A 10,948-nucleotide genomic window follows, 5' to 3' on the forward strand; every position below is an offset into this window, starting at 1 on the left:
CCAGCAATCCCCCTCCTGGGTGCACGTCCAATAGAGTCACCACGTGACCCAGCAATCCCCCTCTTGGGTGCACGTCCAATAGAGTTACCATGTGATCCAGCAATCCCACTCCTGGCTGCACATCCAAAGGAATTTCCAGCAGGGTCTCAAAGAGCTGTTTATACACCCATGTTCACAGCAGCATTAATCAGGACAGCTGAAACATGGAAGCAACCCAAGTGTCCATTCATGGATGAATAGACAAGTGAAATGTGGTCCATACATAAAATGGGACGTTGTTCACCCTTAAAAGGGAAGAAATTTCTGACATGAATGAACCTTGAGGACATTATGCTAAATGAAGTAAGCCAGTTATTAAAAGACGAAGATGTGTGATTTCACTTAAATGAGGGCCCTAGGGTAGTCAAATTCATGGAGATAGAAGGTAGAATGGTGGTTTCCGTGGGCTGAGGGTGGAGGATGGGGAGTTACTGTCTTTTGGGGACAGAGTTTCAGTTTTGCAACACAAGAAGCGTTCCAGAGACGGATGGTGGTGACAGCTGGACAATATGAATGTACTTAATACCACTGGATTGTACACTTAAAATGGTTAAGATGGTAAGTTTTATGTTTTGTGTATTTTACCACAGTTTTAAATAAAATTAGGAAGTAAATTGCAAGGGCTGGTATGTTTGTGAAATAAAATGAACAAGCATATGTCATTGGTATGGTTATTGTTGATATAGTGTATCGGGACCCTCTGAATCTCTTAACTTACAGAAAACTATCTTTAAAATTTATTTTGGTCTAAAGAAAACTAAACAGTTGGAACAGTGGTGATAAATCCTGTTTTCTACTAAATCGAAATAAATCAACCTCCTAACATTTGAAGACAAATGAGTAAATAAAAAAAAGTCTTTATATTGGCTATTAATATTTTCAAGTCATCGTGAATTATAAACCATAGATTAAATTAGCGCTCAGCTTTATTTTGAAAAATAGACATTGAAATCACATGGTTGTGCCGAATATGACAAAAACTTTTATTCCTCTCATTTGGAGAGAGGTGGTGCTTCCAGGATGAGAGCAGAAAATACATCAGATACGAAGAAGACAAAAAGTCTAGAACCTCTAAATGTGGAAATAACGTCAGAAACTGCTTTGCATTCTGGAGGTCTGGTGAGGCGGTGGGAAGAGGAAATCCCCTGCTGGCTGTGCTGCCTGTTCACTGGGGCCGGGAAGAGTTGCCGCCAGCCTCCCCAGTTCCACCTGCAACTCGGGGAAAGAAGCATTCATTCTCCGGAATAACACAGGTGTGAAAGGGCTAAGGGCTGGTACAACACTGTTCTCCTTGCTGTTCTCTCAAAATTCCCACGAAGACGTTAAATTCAGAAGTAAGATTGATGGCAATATTTCATTTGTTGATGCATCTGCTTTTTGAGGTTGTGGCTGGGGTTACAGAAATTCTCATTTCTCTATTTATGTCTGTGATATTCATGTTATTACTTTAAAATTTGAAGTTCAGGAGCCAAGAAGCAATTCTCTCTTATACTTTTCACAGTTAATAGTTACCTGATGCACCAGATCAGGAGTAACACCGTGGTTCAGGTTCAGGGCTAAGATAACACATAATGCATACTAAGTCCTGTTCTTAGTCCCTTACAAGTATAACCCCATTTCCTCCTCATCGTAACGCATTTAGTCATTATCCCTCTTTTACAGATGATGGTGAGTTAAGCACAGCTTTCAGAATGACGCAGCTTTGAGCGGTAGAGCTGGAATTTGAACACCAGAATCTGGAGCTGGATCGCTGCTGTTGGGTAAACGTGGCATTGCCAGTACACCCGGCCACCTGCTCACCTGTGTTCAGACAGTCCGTGGGCTCCCTTAATACTGACGTCTGTGTGGGGTTCAATCCAAAATCTATTGGAATGAGAAGAATTCTCTTGGATAAAATATCACAATATTGCAATTTTCTACACTTAAATGGTAGGAGCAAGATCATCTTAAATTGGCCACTAAATGTATCATGTGTGAATGAGAGCAAGGACCAAGTGCTATTTAAACTTCCGTCCACAGAATTTAGTGCAATGCCTGGGACTTCATACCCCTTCATTAGTATTAGTTGATTAAAATCAGCTAAAGGGAATTAAAGAAAATAGTTCACCATTTTATATTCACAAGGGAAAAAGATTTCCACGACAGAATAGTCAACCAAACATTGATTTTGGAGGAAAGGGCTGGTGGCACTTTTCTTTTTAGACCATGATCAGCGTTACACTTTGAGTCCTGCATTTGTCTGGGTGTCCTTGCTCTGGGACTCGCATGACGCTCGCTTCATTAAAGCAACAGCCTTGCTTCTCTGTATCTTTCTGAATGTCGTCCTCGATTAAAACTTCATTCTCTTACAGAGCCAACAGAAAAAAAGTAGCTAAAATGTTGCTCCATTTCCATGTCCACTATAGATTATGTTCCTGTTTTTTATGGAGACATAATCGCTGTGCTAATGGCCTTTTTTCATCTTCAATTTACCCAGCTGAAACAATGCCAGCCCATGGAATAAAACACTGACAATTTTAGCAGATGTTAGGTTAATTTCTACAACTTTTGCTGATATAAGCTGAACTTGCATGGTTTTGCTTTCCACATTTGCTTTCACATCATATCTGGACAACGTTTCTGATTAATAACGCTGTGTTTAATCTCATGTGTCAACCTGACGAAGATGAGAGGTACCCAGGTTAAAAGTTATTTCCGGGTGTGTCTGTGAGGGTGCTTCTGGGTAAGATTAGCACTCAAATCGGTGAGCTCAGTGGAGCGGATGGCCATCTCCAGTGGCATCGTCCCGTTTGTCCAAGGCCTGCCAGAAGTAGAGGTGGAGGAAGGAGGAATTCGCCCCTTTGTTTCCTGGCCCCCAGTCTTGGTAGGGCAGGGACGTCCCTCTAACGGGGACCCGCAGGGCAGAGCCAGCAGCACATGGACCAGGGCAGTAGCAGGGGGTGCGCGAGCTTTGCTGATGAAAGCAGTTGCTGTCGGTGTCTGTCAGGACTTCTTCCAAGACAGGCTTTTTGTTTTATTTTGCCTCCTGTTTTCTTCCAGAATGCTGTGTTATAAACACTTTTCATACATCAAAAGTATTAACAACATTTATTGGCTAATTCAGACGTCATTTAACAAAAATATATAATTTATTTAAACCAGTTCTTTATTTTGGGGTCTGTCAATGACTTTATTTCTTCTTCACTTTCTTTTTGTTGTGTGTATCTTCATATAAGTATGTTTAGTAAATCTTATCATTCAATTTGGATAGATATTGTGAAGTGGATTGAATGAGCCAAAGAATATAAACTTTTTAATAGTTCAAATTTATATTGCTGCTTTGATTTTCCGATAGACCTACCAGTGTATGGTTCATCATTAAACTATTGGCAATATTGCTTTCTAATTTTTCTAATAATTTGTAAGGTATCTTATTCTCATTTTTATAAATTTTATAGTTCCTATATTTTTAAAAATCTATACTGCCTAGTTTTCTAGTACTTAAGGATTATTCCTAAATGTAAGTACCTGACTTGGTCCTCGGTGCAGACAGTAACCTTGTCTGGAGAGCTTAGCCTTGAGGTCCCTGAGGGAGGTGTAGCCGCTCCGTCACAGGTGCCAACCTCGCGGGCAGACCGGCAACTCTCCTTCACTCCGACGGTCGTGGCGTCGTCAGCACCGCCTCGCAGGGTTCATCTTAGCACAGTGACCATCCAGACTGTGGTTGGAACACTGGTCAGTGGTGCATCACCTCCCTCAGGGGACTTTCCAATCCTGCCACATGATGGCACCGTGAGCCTGGGAAAACAAGCAGACTCCCTGTATCTGATCACGAGCATTTTCTGCTGTATCAGGTAAGGAGTGGGCTTAAATTTTAAATTCATCGATCTCCAAACATTGACTTGGAAAAAATAGCATGTGTGCTAGGAGGTGACCTCATTTCAATAGAACCAACAGCAACATTCTGGGCCACCGTAAGCCTTTGGCGCGATATAAATCAACCAACGAATTATTTAGGGTAGGATTTAATCATTTCAGCTGTCCAGAAGCCAGGGGATGATGGAGAATATGGCAAGTTACAGGTGTTTATAGGGTTTTACAGAACACCTAAATCACCATAGAAACAAAATGGCTTCCCCTGTTGGATTCTAGACGGTTAGGATGATGGAATCCGGTAAGCAGATGGAATCCAGTAAGAAGTGAGATGATGGAATCCGGTAAGAAGTGGGATGATGGAATCCGGTAAGAAGTGGGATGATGGAATCCGGTAAGAAGTGGGATGATGGAATCCGGTAAGAAGTGGGATGATGGAATCCGGTAAGAAGTGGGATGGAATCCGGTAAGACTTTGGTCACCATGTCAGCGTTTGCTGTAGCCGTTGGGAACACTTCCAGCCATCTAATTCTCATAAACATCATTACTAAAAAATATTTATTTTCTGATGACAGAAGTTCCAGAAAGTCCATTTCCCACCAGGTCCCAAGTAATGACAGCCTCAGTGGGTTTCCTTGATTTAGACTAGAGGTTCTAGTCTGTTCTGACAAACAGCACACCTTTATGCCATTTCCTGAGTTATTTGACACTATTATGAGTGTGGTAGGATTCCAAGACTTCCAGTGTGTTTCTTGAGCTTGTTGGTAGCACGGAAAAGCTGTCCACGCCTACGGCAACTGGGACAGGAATGATTCCAGCGGGGGATGTACCCTTTGCTGTGGTGTGTGAGGCTCCTCTCCTGTCCCAGCTTCCTAGTTCTGGGCAAGTTGCAAATTGCTGAAACTGTCAGTAGGGGTCCCTGGGCAGCAATAATGGGGTTTCCATTTTCCCAGGTCAAACCCTTTTAGCCCCTTTTGTGGTTCCGTCTTCAAATTCCTTTCCTTTAGCTAGTTCGTCTTGTTCTCTAGTATGCGTGATAGAAATCTGTGGGGGAAATGGCAATGACTCTAATAAATCAGCGTTTTTCCAAGTGACGTATTAGTTCCCATCAACATTAGAAAGCCTCTCTTCTTCCAGATTTGTGCCGTGGCATGACAGTCCCCAAACACACGTTCACCCCAGCATAGGCTTTCTCTTCAGACCAGGGGCTAACCCAACAGTTTCATAGCAGCTATGAGTCCTGCCACCTGTGTCGATTTCACGTTTGGGAGATCAAATCCCCAAAATCCCCCGAGGACTGGCCCCTGCACAGTATGTCTCTCCTCCCTGTGTGCCTCACACATGAGACCCATCAGGGAGAGCGGCCAAGTTAACACTGGGACCAGGAACCTCAGAGAAACCAGAATGAGAACGAGCATCTCCCTCTAGGGCTGTGAGGTGGTCAGAACCTGGCATCACGCAGGATGGCTTCAAAAAGTGCCCCTGCTGAGACAGCTTGGGACTGACCACAGGCTCTTGGTCTGGCAGGGCAGGGATGAGCGTGGTGTCTCATGGACCCCAGATAGCAGCAGCCCCTCATGGCAGGTGTGGGTTAAATATCCCAGAGTCGAAGCTGGAGCCTTTGCAGTGGGAGGCGGCTGCCCACGGCTCTAAGCACCCAGAGGAGTCTCGTCCACAGAGAAGGGAGCCCGCGCTCACTCACCATGCAGCCTGAGCGCACACCACCGGCAGCGCACTCGCTCCCACAACAGGAGGGACTCGCGACGGAGGAAGGCACCCCGGCACAGGGAACAGCACGGGGAACAGCGCCGTCTCGAGGGTTTGGAAGGCAGCTTCTCCTTATTTTGGCCACAGTGCAGATTCTGCTGGTTCATCACGTAATGTTTCAGCAAGAGGCTCAGCTGCTACAGAAAAGCAACTTCCCAAATTGGCAGCTGGTGTGTGTGTTTGTGTGAAAGGTTGCTTCATTTGTGAAACTGGCTGCCCTCAGGATGGAACTATTCTCCATCTGTCAGCCTAGAACAAATGTCCCAAATCCCTGACTTCACTTCCATAATGTGTGACTCACCTAGTGAGGCTGAACTTTTTAGTAAAGCTCAGCACATACAGTGTTAGCAGCTGTCAAGAAATCTCCCACATATTGAATTAGAATGGATCCTCAAGAGGGTGAAAATTCTTTTGTTTTTCTTGTAAATGCCTAGAAAACTCAGCAGGCAAATCTGAGGTTCCATCGCCGCAAATACTGAAAACCTCTGTAGGTAAAAGAAAGGTCAGGGAAAGACTAATCGGGAAAGGAACAGACTCGTAAATGCTCCACCCTGAGCTCTGAGGTTCCCCCGCCTCATAAATCTTGCTCATTTTTTCCAATTACTTTTTGTCAGGTTTCTTGGCACAAAATTCTGCTGGAGGAGGTAGCATATTTAAGTTACCTTAAATGTCTTGATGCTTCCTAACGCTTGTCTGGCATTCCTTTTTCCAGGGTCCTGGTTTCTTGCAATAGTGACCGATTGGCTTTCCATTAGGGGGCCTCTCTTACCTGTTGGTGGCTCCAGATAAGAGGTTATTCCCTTTGTGAATAATCCTAACTGGGCAATCTTAAGTTTCTTTTTGTCTTCTTTACCCTTCTCTATAGTTTACCAAAATTGGGTTGCTGACCCCAGTACATAGCTCTGCTCCTGCCACCTGACTACGCTTCCTCTGCTTGGACTTGACCTCCCGGGAGCAAGGCTGGCACAACAGTGAGGGCACCACCAGTGTGGAGTCCCTGGAGCCATGCCCTCAGATTGGAAAAAGCCTCAGGGAATGGCTGGCGACAGTGGACGGAGTCTCTCCTGGCTTCTTGGTCCTGCACCTCTGCGTCTCCCAGTTCCCCTGCAGTGAAAAGGCCTTGAGAGCTGTTGTGGGCAGTCCCTCCTGCTGGTTGTCAGGCACGAGGAGCAGACCGAGTTCTTGCAGGAGGCAGGAACAGCCTTTGAAGTGGGAGAGCTGACGACAGCGTTTCAGGTCCCCCAGTTTTCTACCATTAAAGCCACTGGCAAATCAGCCCATGGTTGTGGATTGAAGGTGTGTGTCCCCCAAAATTCATATGTTGAAACCCTACTCCACAATGCAATGGGACTGGGGGATGGGGCCTTTGGGAGATAATTAGGATTGGGTAAGGTCTTGAGGAGGGCCCATCGTCATGGGACTGGTGCCCTTGTGAGAGTTAGCGGAGAGCTTGCCTCCTCTCTCTGCCATGGGAGGATACGAGAGGTGGGCGTCTGCCCCTGGAAGTGTGCTCTCGGCAGAGCCCACACTGCTGGCACCTGGCTTCCTGCCTCTGGAGCTGTGGGTGGTCTTCTGTGACAGCAGCACAGGCTCACCAACACCCCCATGGTACCCATTCTACTCAACACCAGCTCAGATCTACAGTGGAGTCTGGAATTTTCCCTGGGAACTCTCCCTTCTGAGCCAAAGCACTTGAAGTGAGACTTTTAGCAAACGGTCTCTCACCTGATCGAACGGGCTGAAAATTCTCCAGCGAATTTGCTCCGTGGAAGGGCTCACTTGAGAAATCCCCTCCTCCTTACCAGATTGTCGGAAAAAGAGGAATCTTGATCTAAAGGAACACATCAACTTATAACATAATATTAGTCTTTTAAAAATTAAAAAAAAGTTTAGAGCAGTTTTAGGTTCACGGCATAATCAAGGGGGAAGCACAGAGATTTCCCGTATAACGCCCCCCCCACACACATGCACAGCCTCCTCCACTATCAACATCCCCCTGAGAATGGCACATTTGTTACAACTGATAAACCTACGGTGACATCACTCTCACCACAGTCCACAGTTCACATTGGGGTTCATCCCTGGTGCGAACATTCTATGGGTTTGGACAAATGTCTAATGACTCATGTCCACCATTGTGGGCTCATCCAGAACAGTCTCAGTGCCCTAAAATCTCTGTGCTCTGCCTGCTCACCGCTCCCTCCCCATCAACCCTGACAACCATGGGTCTTTTTATTGTCTCCGTGACTCTGCCTTTTCTAGAATGTCGTGTAGAGGAGATCAGGCAGGGTGTGTGGTGTAGCCTTTGCAGATCAGCTTCCTTCAGTTAGTAACAGGCTTTGTAGGCTCCTCCACGTCTTTATGGCTTGATAGCTCATTTCTTTTCAGTGTTGAATAATATTCCTTTGTCTAGATGAACCACAGTTTATTTACCCACTTACCTACTGAGGGACATCTTGATCGCTTCCAAATTTTGGCAATTATGAATATAAGCTTGTTTTTTTTAAAGATTGGTACCTGAGCTAACAACTGTTGCCAATCTTCTTTTTTTTTCTGCTTTTTCTCCCCAAAGCCCCCCAGTACATAGTTGTGTATTGTAGTTGTGGGTCCTTCTAGTTGTGGCATGTGGGACACCGATTCAGCATGGCCCAATGAATGGTGCCACGTTTGTGCCCAGGATCAGAACTGGTGAAACCCTGGGTGGCTGAAGTGGAGTGCTCGAACTTGGCCACGGGGCCAGTGGCTGAATAAGAGCTTTTTATCGTAGAGGAAAGGGTGCTGAATACATGCAAGTATCCAGCAGGCAACTACAAAGCTACCAGGGGTTTTCAGCTCCATCAATATAGAATTAAAGCTATGGTTGATATATATTATCCGTTCTTTGGTAAAGTCAGAAGATATTCAATCCGTATCAGCCATTACGCTGAGCTTACTCTTTTTCCTTGAGGAAGATTTGCCCTGAGCTAACATCTGTGCCAATCTTCCTCTATTTCTTTTTACTATGTGGGCTGCTAGCACAGCACGGCTGCTAACAGAGCGGTGTAGGTCCACGCCTGGGAACCAAACCCGGGCCGCTGAAGTGGAGTGTGCTGAACTTAACCACTAGGCCGCGGCGCTGGCCCATGACATTTTTTTCTTCTTAATTCTTTATCGGCACCACCATCTAGCACAGTGCATCCAGCATATATAATTTGTCACATCCTTCAACATGCCTCAGCAATGTTAGGTTAAATTCAGTTTCCCACATTCCCTAGAAGTTATTTAAATGTGCATAGGACCTGCTGCATCTTTGTTTCCTGTCTCGAACTTTGTTCTCGTCCTTTCTGCCTATTGATCTGGTTGTGCTGCTTTCTGGGATAATCTTTTTCCTGTATCTTCCAGTTTGCTAATTCACTTTTCATCCCCATCCAGTCTGCTACTCTGTTCTTTGGTTGTGTTTTGTAAATACTACTTTTATTGAAGTAAAATCTACATACATAACTTGCACGAATTGTAAGTGTACAGCTCAGTTCGCCTCTGTAAATACAACCGGATTGAGAAATGGGATATTTACTGCCACCCTGAAATTTTGCTTTTCCCCTCACCGTGACTGCCTGCCCTTCCAGCTCCCCAAAGGTAACCCCATCCTGCCTCCTATGTGGTTAGACAAATCCATGTTGCCAGTGCTTGAACCACATGTAAATGGATCATAATTGTGCTTTCTTCGCTCACTGGTCCTGTGAGATTCAGCTGTGTTGTTGTGTGTGGCAGTGGTTTGTCCATTTTAATTGTTGCACCGTATTCTATTGCGTGAATTTATTACAGTTTTCCCATCCCGCTGTTAATGGACTTTTGCATTGTTTCTAGAGTTTTCCTGTTTCTAACAATGCAGCCATCAGTGTGTGTTTGGGAATCGCTAGATTGCAGGGTGTACCCGTTCTGCTTGTCGTTCTTTGTTGATACTCTATTTCGTTTTTTTATATAAAAGCATTTTTTCAAAGAAGTCAGTGATTGATATTTTTCCAAAAGCTTTGCAGTAGTCAACAGGCATTGTTACGTTTGTTATCCTTATATTAGGATTTTTTCACTCTGTGGAGTGGAGGGGTGTGGCCCAGGCCTAGCAGGTCTCTGAGGGTCCGAATCTGGCCCAGGAAGTGCTGTCGGCCCGAACTCACAGACAATGTTCATCCAATATTTTTCTGCATCGTTTTCATAGATCTGTTTCTTAGTTCACGTTTCCCTTATATTTCACATGATTTTATAAGCAGCGATACTTATACTGTCAGGAAGCAGATGACCATGAGATGTACAACTTTTTAATAATCATTTTGTTTTGTTTTCCAGTTTTATTGCAAAATAATTGACACCTGTCACTGTGTAAGTTGAAGGCACCACGCATGATGATTTTATTTACGTACATCGTGAAATGATTCCCACAGTAGATTCAACCAACATCCATCATCTCATGCAGACGCAATAAGAAGAGAAGAAAGAAAAAAGAAGAAAGGAAAATATTTTTCTCCTTTGATGAGAACTCTTAGGATCCACTCGTCAACAGCTTTCCTGTGTGTCGCACAGCAGCGCTGACCTGGGTTGTCGTGCGGCACATTCCGACCCGGGACATAGTGTCTGTAACAGGAAGTCTGTACCTTTGCCCACCTGCCTCCACGTCCCTCCCCACCCTCTGCTCTGGTGACCACAAGTCGGATCTCTTTCTCTATGAGTTTCGTTGGTTTTTTTAGATCCCATCTGTGAGTGAGGTCATACGGTATTTGTCTTTCTCTCTGTATTTCTTTCTAAATCAAATCCTATCTCCTTTTATCTTTCAGAGATTTCTCTAATATTTGCTGATCACATTCTTTTTCATTTGTCATTACATCATAAATTTATTCTTGTTTTATTGAACCTTTCCTATCATTTCAAGGATGTGGTAGTAGGAGGAGTCAAGAATAGGCGAGCTAAGTCGGCCCTTTTAAGATCAGATCCAAACCACTCTGGACTTCAGGCCAATGAGGAGTTCCCAGATTATTCCTTCTGATTGGCCCAGAATTTGTGTTGAGACTTTTAGGTTCTGAACAAGTTAAAAGTCGATTCCTACCAAGAAGGCCATCACTGCTATCATTGTCTTTTTTTCTTTTAACAAATTTCAGGATTTTATTTAAGTTTATTTCAAAAATAAATCTATTACCCTTATCCTCTACTCTCTGAAAAGTTTCATAGAATATTAATTATATGTGTCAATCAACTTAGAATACTTAGTTTTATTCTCTATATATTTTTCCTCACAACTCTATAGTAGAAAAGAAATAAA

This window comes from Equus quagga, chromosome 5 (genome assembly GCF_021613505.1).
Source record: "Equus quagga isolate Etosha38 chromosome 5, UCLA_HA_Equagga_1.0, whole genome shotgun sequence".
In the NCBI taxonomy this organism is placed as follows: domain Eukaryota; kingdom Metazoa; phylum Chordata; class Mammalia; order Perissodactyla; family Equidae; genus Equus; species Equus quagga.